The sequence below is a fragment of the Cornus florida genome, unplaced genomic scaffold (genome assembly GCF_030987335.1).
Source record: "Cornus florida cultivar Cherokee Brave unplaced genomic scaffold, ASM3098733v1 CherokeeBrave_3.0.0_Hap2_Chr10, whole genome shotgun sequence".
Lineage (NCBI taxonomy): Eukaryota > Viridiplantae > Streptophyta > Magnoliopsida > Cornales > Cornaceae > Cornus > Cornus florida.
Window position 1 is genome coordinate 8360023 of NW_026775580.1, and position 10231 is coordinate 8370253.

General features: G+C 38.6%; 1 pseudogene; it reads left to right on the forward strand.

Moving 5' to 3' along the window:
• The first annotated feature begins 6920 nt into the window (after nt 1-6920).
• LOC132280352 (small nucleolar RNA R71) lies at nt 6921-7018 on the forward strand (annotated as a pseudogene).
• Nucleotides 7019-10231: the final 3213 nt, after the last annotated feature.

Genomic DNA, 10231 nt, shown 5'->3' on the forward strand with positions numbered 1-10231 from the left:
TTCCAGAAATGATACCCATAAACATTAAGCTTAGTCTTTCAAAAGAGGTACCAATATTGCAAACCAGTATTGGGAGAAAACTACCTCAAGTATGCAATGTTTCAAACATTTCTAAGCAATTTCCTAAAATCTCAACATCAAGCAAGCAAGTATGGTCCTCCACACGTCAAGAAATTGGTCATGCAAATCAAAACAACTCTAGAATCCTTTTTGAGTGGACTGACATCAAATGTGTTGCTATCTAAGCCAACTAAAGAAATAATCACATCCTTACCCTCAAACTAGCACACAAATCTAGTACTAATCATCAAGACAAAAAGTGAACCTTTTATTAAAGCTTTATTGTTCTAGGTGCGCTTATTCTTTTAACTCGAATTTTTTTTATACATATATATATATATATATATATATATATATATATATATATATATATAGGATCAAAGATGGAAGCATGGTGCAATGTGTTGATCTATTAAGCTTTCTAGCGATCCATGAGGTCAAGCGTTAGGTCAATGACTCCTAAACCAGACGATTTTAGGGCACTAGGTGTTCAAACACCCATACGGACTTACAAGCTTAAATCAACTAAGTTATAAATCAAAACAACTTCCATCTAATCATTTACCACTTCTCACCTTTTGGGAGAAGTCTTCACTTTTTTTTATTACTTTTGCAACTTCTTTTTTTTTCTTTTTTCTTTTTTTCTTTTTTTTTTTTTTTTTTTTCCAATCATTAATCTAGAGTTTGGGCCCTCCACCTTTCGGCGCGAGAAGTTCAGTGCTTGATGAGGCTAGAATCCCAGCTATTTAGTGAAAAGGGGTTGTTATCCACCTTTATTAAGAATGAAAGCTTTCAATGCACTACTAGCCCAATTGGGATATAACCAATTCAATAATCAACAAAGCATGTACCCCACAAATGAGTGCTAGTGCGTGCCTGTGCTAGTGAAGAATCCTAGAGTGAATCTCAAAATAATCACAAAATCAAGATGATTTGGACCACAAATATAAGTAAGACATCAATCTTTCGAAAAATTTACTCCTAAATGGCATTCACAAGGCATACAAGGAGTATTGGACTCTCAAGTCAAGCAATTTTTAAATTTTAAGCAATATAGTCCTCAAAAGATCAAAATCATAGCTAGCATGGACCAATCATAGAAAATCTCTCAAATGCACAAGTCATGCTCAAAATTTTGAATTTAAAAACAAACATTGCAAAGCACCATTACCTCTAAACTTAAATGACACAATGTCCTCAATGTGCAAAGAGAACAAAAGGAAAGAGTATACCAGTGTAATTAAGGTAAAGAATGGCTGGGACAGAAGTATCCAAAGTGGGTGGCATAGCCCCTCCAAACTTGGGATTAACTGTGGTCCTAAAATTTGGCACTTAGATAAACTCATCAGATAACAAAAGGGATAATAATAGTGCACAGTGGACATGCAAGTGTAAATGGGATAGCAGCGGAAAAATAAAGAGAGGTATAAGGGTAGTCCTGAAAATTTTGGGCAGTACTCTCTCTCACTGAAGTCACTGGGATACACCTGATGGAGTCAAACAGATAGTTATAAGAATATAAAAATATGACATCCATACAGAAAACATATATAAATAAAAAAATAAAAAAAAATAAAGTACAGTACATCTAGTATCAAAGCCGACAGACACGGCTGCAAATATAACAGTATGAAAAATATGCAGATATGACAGATATATGGAAAGATCAAGTGGAGGAGGTAGGACGAGCAAATCGCACTCTGCGGATGTCTCTGGATAGATCTCTAAATGCGGTTATGACATCAGTGCGGAAAGGAAGCAATATCAGCTCTAATGGAGACAACATCCTCTCGGAGAGAGACCGTGTCGGCGCGAATAGATACTACAACATCCTCCAAAGCCTAGAGTCACTCTCTAAAGCCGGGTGTCTGTGCTGGAACCTCAGGTGTGGCTGGATCGGGAGAATGATAATCCTGAGCCTGCTCCTCATCATGAATGGGTGACCCAACTGGAGAGTGCTGCTCTGCGTCCTCTGCAGGCTGCTCCAAATTGATGTCCATATGTACAGCAGCCGGATCGACTGGTATATCGTCCGCTGTCGGGTCTGCTGCTGCTGTTGCCTGCTCCTCTACCTTTAAATCCTCAGTTGCCTCTACAGCATCGTCCCTCAGGCTTTTGATAAGAGCATTGTAGCTCTTATCCCAGTCCTTCTTCTTAAAGGAACAGGCCCCAGACTCAGTTTGCTCTCGTGGCTGGAAGGGATAGCACTGGTCTCGTAGAATCTGGGTAATAAGATGTCCCAATGGAAAATACTTAGCCTTTTTGGGCTTGGCCTTGCTGATGTGGTCGACATACAGCTTCATCATAACGCTCCAGATGAGCGCTGGAATAGATAGCTAATGCCCTGTATAGAATTCGTACAGAGCTGTCAAATAGTCACCGTGCCTCTGTGTCTTATGGCTAGCCATAAAGATGTTACAGAACAGGATAGAGTCGAAGAACCACAGGTCATTTGGAAGATAGGTTCGGGTGGCGTAGGTCTCGCCACCGGCATAGTGACCTGTGAGTAAAACAGCCATATCTGCATATGTGGGCTTGTAGAGAGTGGGATATGTGTCCTGTAGCTCTAGAGGGTAGGCGTGTGGACATTGGCAAGATTTGGACAATGTGTCCACAGTAATGCGGATCGAGTAGCCATCAATGGTGGTCCGTAGCTCCGCTAGGTTACTCGGGGCAAGCCGGAGGTTCTGGTAGAACATCCGGACCAACCTCGGGTACACTGGGTATGAGATAGGGGCTAGTATGGTTGAGATGCCCTGTCTGAAGATATCGTCATATGCTGACCGGGTAAGCAAAGATCGGGAAAAAAAGTCTGTGTCAAAGACTGACTTATGCGCCACTCGAAGGCGTGAGTATCTACGTAATGGCTGGTCTAACTCATGGGCTAGCTGAGCTGGCTGTGGTGGAGATGGTATATGCTTAGCCTCAGCGTCATCGTGTGAAGGAGATGCTCCGTCTAAAGACTGTAGGTGGCTGTCAACTGGAGACTAAAGTGGAATGGGCTCCTGGGTATGAGATGGACCCGCCTCGTCATCCAAACTCGGCCAGCCCCTGCGGTGATAGTGTCCGCAGGCTACAGTCTTGACCCTAGCCATGGTCTGCAAAATAAAAGCAAAACTTGCAAAGGAAGTCAGTGTCAATAAAGAATTAAAGCACAGTTCATAGAATCATATATGTTAAATAGGATAGACAAAATAGATAGGGAACATGAATCTATTTAAGTGATAAGGAATAAGTGACATGATGTGAAACATGCGAGACAATATAAGTATGGAATGCATCCAATGTGGAAAACACACGCATTGGGCATGTATAAGATGGCATGAAACATAAGAGATGGTGTGTGAAACAAATCTGTAAAGTTCGATCGATCACAAAAATGTGAGATCGATTCAAGTTTGATCGATCAAGAATGAGTGAGAACGATCTGTTACAGATCGATCAAATAAAAAGTTCGATCGATCGAACTGTAAAGTGAATTCGAAAAGTCACAGATCTGTGACGTGGATGGCACAAGGCCTTCACGAAAAAGGTCGTGGGCCCATCAAAGCATCAATCCTAATCACTTTATAAGGCCTATACTCCCAAAAATCGAAACAAATCTCAAAATATATACAACCATATATACATATACATATATATATACACATATATACAAAGAGCTTCAAACTTCATCAATGGAAGTTTTCAGCACCAAAATAACTTAGATCTAGCATTTAAAACATGTATTGAACAAATTGAAGCTTAAAATCACAAGATGGAGGTTCGGATCTTACCCAAAACTAGAGAAAAGATGAGGTACGAAGAGGTGTCGAGATCCGAGATCCAAGAGGAGAGAGAGAGATTCAGGATGCTCGCCGAAGTCTCGCCGGAGATGGGGAAGAGTTGGGATGCAGCGGCGAAGGGGAAATGAGGGTCTGAGATTGATTCAAGTTGAATCGATTGAATGACCCTGAATCGATTTTAAAAACATTTCCTTGCCAGCTTGATCGATCGAACTGAATCTCAGATCGATTGAACTGACATCGATCTCTCTTCTTAAGTAACAAAGTATTTTTATGATTTTTGTGATTGATTTTTTTTTTTAAATATATTTTTGGAAAATAAAAATAAAAATAAAATATATATATTTTTTGGAATTTAAAACAAAGTCAAAATAAAGTCAAAATTAAAAATTAAAGAACAAAGATCGATCTTTCCAAGATCCAAGATCGATCACAGAATACCTTCGATCGATCGATCGATGAGACAGAGAGGCTTTTGGATGTAGGTGGATGCAGGTTCAAAATTTTTCTAAGTGTTGGAACTGCAGAACGATCCAAGATGAAGTTGGATCGATCCAAGAAGTTTAGATTGATTTAGGAACAAGTTAGAATGATGGGATAGAGAGCTAAAATATGTAGGTTTTGTTCGAACCATTAGACAGAGAATGATTTGGATGCAGGTTTGATGCAGGTGGGAAGTTCGATCAATCGAACTCATTTTGTGATCGATCAAACTTATGCAAAATGCTCAATTTTAACATAAAAGTGCATACAATCCTAATCAAAGTTCCTAGCAATGCATATGAACCCAAAGCCAATATCTAGACTTCGTAAGAAATGAAATTAAAGATAGAAATGAGGGAGGAATAGGGTTTTGACACCCTATGAAATGTCTTGTTAGTCTTTAACGTCTCTAGCAAGACATTAAACTCTTTTAGCCCAGATCAAACATTTTGTAGTGCATCCCCTCCTCAATGGGGGTGGTAAGTGCTTTGAACTCCACCCAACAAATGGTTCTTTAAGGAACTTGTTGGATTAAGCTCAAAAGACATTTTCGGTCCTTGGTCAAGACAATCTTTAGGCTTCTATGCCCTTTCAAAACAAGATTTTGAGACAACTTTCTTTGGTTTCAAGGTTGAAGATGGACTTTTTGAAACTTTGGTCTCACACAAAAACTCAATTCCTTCATATTTGAGGTCATGACATTTCTCTACAACATTAATCTCTTCATACTTGTCAAATGAATTGGGGGTTGGATTAAAAATATTCAACTTTACCTTCATGTGGCCAAATGAGATTTTCATTATCCCCATCCTATAATTAATGTTGGCATTCACGGTTGCCAAGAAAGGACGGCCAAGGATAACGGGAATTTGGCTCTTAAGATTTGGGACCGGTTCCGTGTCAATGACAACGAAATCAACGGGAAAGAAGAATTTATCAATCTTAATCAAGACATCCTCAATGATACCCCTAGGCTTTTTGATTGATCGGTCGGTAAGTTGTAAAACTACTGACGTTAGTTTCAAGTCTCCTAAGCCTAATTTGACATATACCGAGTATGGAAGAAGATTAACACTTGCTCTATGTCAAGAAGAGCCCGATTAATGATATGATCACCAATAATACATGAAGTGGTAGGTGAACTAGGATCCTTAAACTTTGGAAGAGTGTTATGCTGCAAAATTGAGCTTACTTGCTTGGTTAAGACCACTTTTCTAGGTACTTGGCTTTCATTCTTCCTCTTTTGGGTGCACAAGTCTTTTAAGAACTTGGCATAAGCCGGAATTTGCTTGATTGTATCCAAAAGTGGAAGATTGACTTTCACTTGCCTAAACACGTCCATGATTTCATTTACTTTGGCCTTTTGCTTGTCATTTGAAATGAATCATTTTAAGGCATCCAGAAATGGAGCTTTTGGTTCAAAAACCTTTTGGGAAATTTCCTTTAAATTCTCTTCAACACAATAAGTTTTCAAATCATTTTGCAAATCTTTCTTTTCAAAATCACTTTTCAAATCACTTTTCAACACATCCTCGTTTATATGGTCATGCACATGCAATGAAGGAGGAATATGATATGAAACGGGACGGGTGTCAACTTGTGGTTGCACCGGTTCACTCTTTTCATTGGACATACCCACTTGGTTGTCCACAACCTTTCCACTTCTCAAGGTAGTCACCGCATTGACATGCTCTATTGTGTGACCTTCTAATGAGGAATGAGTCTCCACAACACATTGTTGCTTTTGTGGGGCATTCAAAGGCATTTTCCCTTTCTCTCTAGTATTCAAAGTACTAGCTATTTGCCCTACTTAGATTTCTAGCTTAGCAATAGATTGAGAGTGAGAATGAAGTAATTGTGTGTTTGCCTCTAAAGTGCTCAAAGCGGTCAAAAATTTCTCTTCAAAAGCGGGACTTCTAATATTTCTTTGGGAATATGATTGATTGGGAAAATGAGAATTTGAAAATTGGTTTCCTTGCTATTGGTATGATGATCTAAAACCTTAGGAACCTTGGCCTTGTAGTGGAGGTGGAATGTACTTTCCTTGAAAACCACCTTGGGAAGGGTTTGAGCCCTCCCCTTGGCTTTTACAAGAGAAATTCGGGTGATTCCTCCAACTAAGATTGTAATGATTGCCATAAGGATTGTTCCCTTGATTAGCAAAAACAACATTTGCTTGTTCATGATGCTCACTTTGCACATGTCCATGAGGATAGTTGGAAGTAGAATGTAAAACACTTGAACAAGTCATACATGTCTCATTAGATGCATGATGAGAATGGTTAGGGAAGGAAGATACTTGATTCGCCGAGTTTTGGTTGATCAAATCTTTGAGATAATAATTTCATTTCGGCGGCAATTTCATTGGAGTGGTCGACTTGATGTAAGCCAACACTCTTCCTACCACTAGAGTTTCTACCATTCTTTGAAGATAAAGTATGATGCAAAGAATTTTCACTCATGCTCTCATAAAGACACCACACGTCATCCTCATGTCTATCAATGTAAGAGCCACCCATGGAAGCATCAACCATACCCTTGTAATTATCCGATAAGCTCGCAAAGAAATATTGAACTAATTGCCATTTTGTCATGTCATGATGTGGACACTTCCTAAGTAATTCATTAAAGCGTTCCCATGCCTCATGAAATGTTTCTCCATCCCATGTGAAAATTCCCTAATTGAAGTTCTCATGGCATTGGTCTTAGAAACCGGATAGTACTTCTTCAAGAAATCTTGTTGCATTTTTGCGCAAGAAGTTATTGAAAAAGGCCTAAGATTGTTAAACCAATATTTTGCCTTATCTTTAAGGGTGAATAGAAAAAGTTTAAGCCTTAAGACCTTTTTTGGCATGTCCGTATATTTCACGGTGGAATATACTTCAAGAAACTCATCCAAATGCTTATAAGGTTCTTCACTTGGAAGTCCATGATAGTTAGGAAGCATTTGAATGGTTTGTGGTTTAATTTTATAGTGGTGTGCTCCAAATGGTGGCAATTGAATGCATGTGGGTGCATTATATTCATTAGGCACGTAGTGATCTCTTAAAGTAAGGGGAGGATTAGCAATTGGAGGTGCAACATGGGCACCTTGATTGCCTTGAATGATGGGAGGTGGTGGAGCATAGATTGGCCTTGGCATTCCCAATGGAACTTGGCCTTGTTGTTGTGGTGGATGAACATATGGCCTTGGCATGCCTAATGGGACTTGCATGTTATCATAATGCACATTGGGGTGGAGGATACCTTGTTGGTTTATGTGACCAAGGTCCTCTATATGGTCCTCATTGTGTCCTTCCATTGATGAAATGGATTGACTAGAACTACCTCTTCCTCTAGGGTTTCAAACAATGGATTCTAAATGAAAATTTAAAGGGACGAGAGTGGGTCTCAATGACCTATGACCATGCATGCACAATGCAACACAACAAGCAATAACAACAATCAACAACCTTCCTCCACATTTAATGTTCTTGTACTCCCATGCTTTAACAATATGTAAGAAAATAAATTGCCTCCACGCGGGCTCACGATTTATCTAAGAATTGAATTACAAGCCTCCACGCGGGACGACGATTTAACTAAGAGTTTGAGTAAGAAAAAGCTTACAAAGGTCCTTTAGCACTTCAACTCCAAATTTTTAGCTTAGCTTAGCTTATTTTTTTTATTATTTTAGCCTTTTTCCTTGCTTGTTTAGCTCCTTTGCTTGGAATACTCCTTTGCTCACCTTCTTAGCCCAATGTTCCTAGTCAAACAAGAACAAACACAATAAGTAACAAAAATTGAAAACAAAGTAAAGACACGATCAAAAGAGTACCAATTCCTAATTGATTCCACAAATACGACGTTGCCAATCAATCAATCAATCCCCGGCAAAGGTTCCAAAATTTGATGGTGGCCGTTCCTATACGCCAAAATAATGTAGTGAATGTGCAGTTCAAGAAAAGCCTTTTAGGTCAAGTTTAAATTTATAAAAACCTATCAACACTGCTATTAACGTAGCAAGAGTGAGTAGGGATCGTCCCAAGGGATTGAGGGTCGTACTAGGTTGAGGAATCAAAATTAGGGTTAGTAGGTCGAGTGATCAAAATAGTGGTTAGTTGGTTGAATTACACTAGATGCAAATTAAACTAAAGTAAACAATAATGCAATAAGGAGAATAAAAGAGAGAGAGATCTTGGGGTTTAGAGATCACCACCAAGTATAGCTTTTCTACACCTTTAATGAATGATTAATGAGGGGAAGAATATGTATTGCAACAAAGTGTGTGTGTGTGGTTGTTCCAACAAGTATGGATGACAAATTAAGCACATATTATTTAAACAACATAGTGGATAGCACAACCTATCAAATTAAGCCATTAATCATTTCTTTAAGCTCACAATCCAAACACATCACAAGGTTAGAGATATATGTTACTTGCTTTTATAAGTATGGAACATCAATAACAAGCATGGATTGTCCTCCCATTTAACAACTACACTACAACTAAGCTAATAACATGAAATTAAACTAATTAAACTAAGGGAGAGGTACAATCCATCAAGAAATGAGTATGAACCATCAAATAAACTACAAGAACATGACATTAAGCACTATGTCTTGACAATCTCTAGATCTATAGCATCAATACACATAGACATGCATCAATAACATAAGAAATAAAGACAAACATATGAACATCTATTCTAGCATACATAGACATATGGATAGAATGAAATGATCAATTGGAAGCATTAAACCACATAAATTATTGAATAAACAAGATCTATATACATAAAAGTATCAAGACATGAAACACAATACAAATCCCCTCAAAAATATATAAATCAAGAAGTAGAAAGCATGCTTAGGGCTAACTCTAGCCCCAAGAGGATGTCTAGCCACTCATGGATGATGTTTTCCAACCCTCAAGGGCAAGTTCCATGGAAGAAATCTGCTCCTTGGTTGATGAAGAGTCTCCAATGGTGTCTCTAGCCTCATCTTCCCCTTTACTTCCTCTCTAAGTATTATCTTTTCTAAGAATGTGTATATGTGTAAAAGTAGCTCATATTTCTTATATAGGTAGGTCAAAAATCACACTAAATGAGCTGGGCTCGTACACCAATAATCCTTTAATGATTATATATGAGACAACTTTTAATGAGCTGGAATTTGGATTTTTCTCAGGATTTGGGAAGTTCGATCGATCGAACTTGAGGTAAGATCGATCGAACATGGCTGAGATCTATCGAATTGAAGTTGGATCAATCCTCAATGGCGGCGCCTTTTTGGATAAAAACAAATCTGAGATATTTTGAAGATATTTTTGGGAAAAGGACAAAAGTGGTTGATAGGGTGGTACAGCTGGATAAGATCTGCCATGTGGATAAGGACAAGAAGGTTCGATCGATCAAAGAGTGATGTTGGATCGATCGAACTTTTGGGATCCCTGAAGGTGACATCATGGCCTGAATCTATCTTGGATTGCTAAGATCGATGAAAGTTGGATCGATCGAACTTTTCTTGAGATCCATCGAAGTTGCTGAAATTTCACCTTTTACTTCCTTTTGCTCACTTCGCTCCTTTCTTTGATTCATCCCAGAATTGCTTCATTTCTGCTCTTATTTGACTGAGTTAGCTTATTTTGGGGATAAGTACCTGAAAATAGAAATAACACGAAATCAATATAAAATGGGAAAATAAGATAGATAAAGGTTCTAGAATACCTAAGCTTAAGGGGTTTAAATACGCACTTTTCAGCGCTCATCATAGAGCCACCTCTACTCCTACTACCCTCCGTCTTCTTCGTCTCCAGCGACCTTCGTCCCTTCTGTTCTCCTCCATTAAGGGTTCTAAAGGTCTAAACTAAGTCCTAGACATCCCCAATTAATTATATGAAGGTAATATGCATCTTAAACACG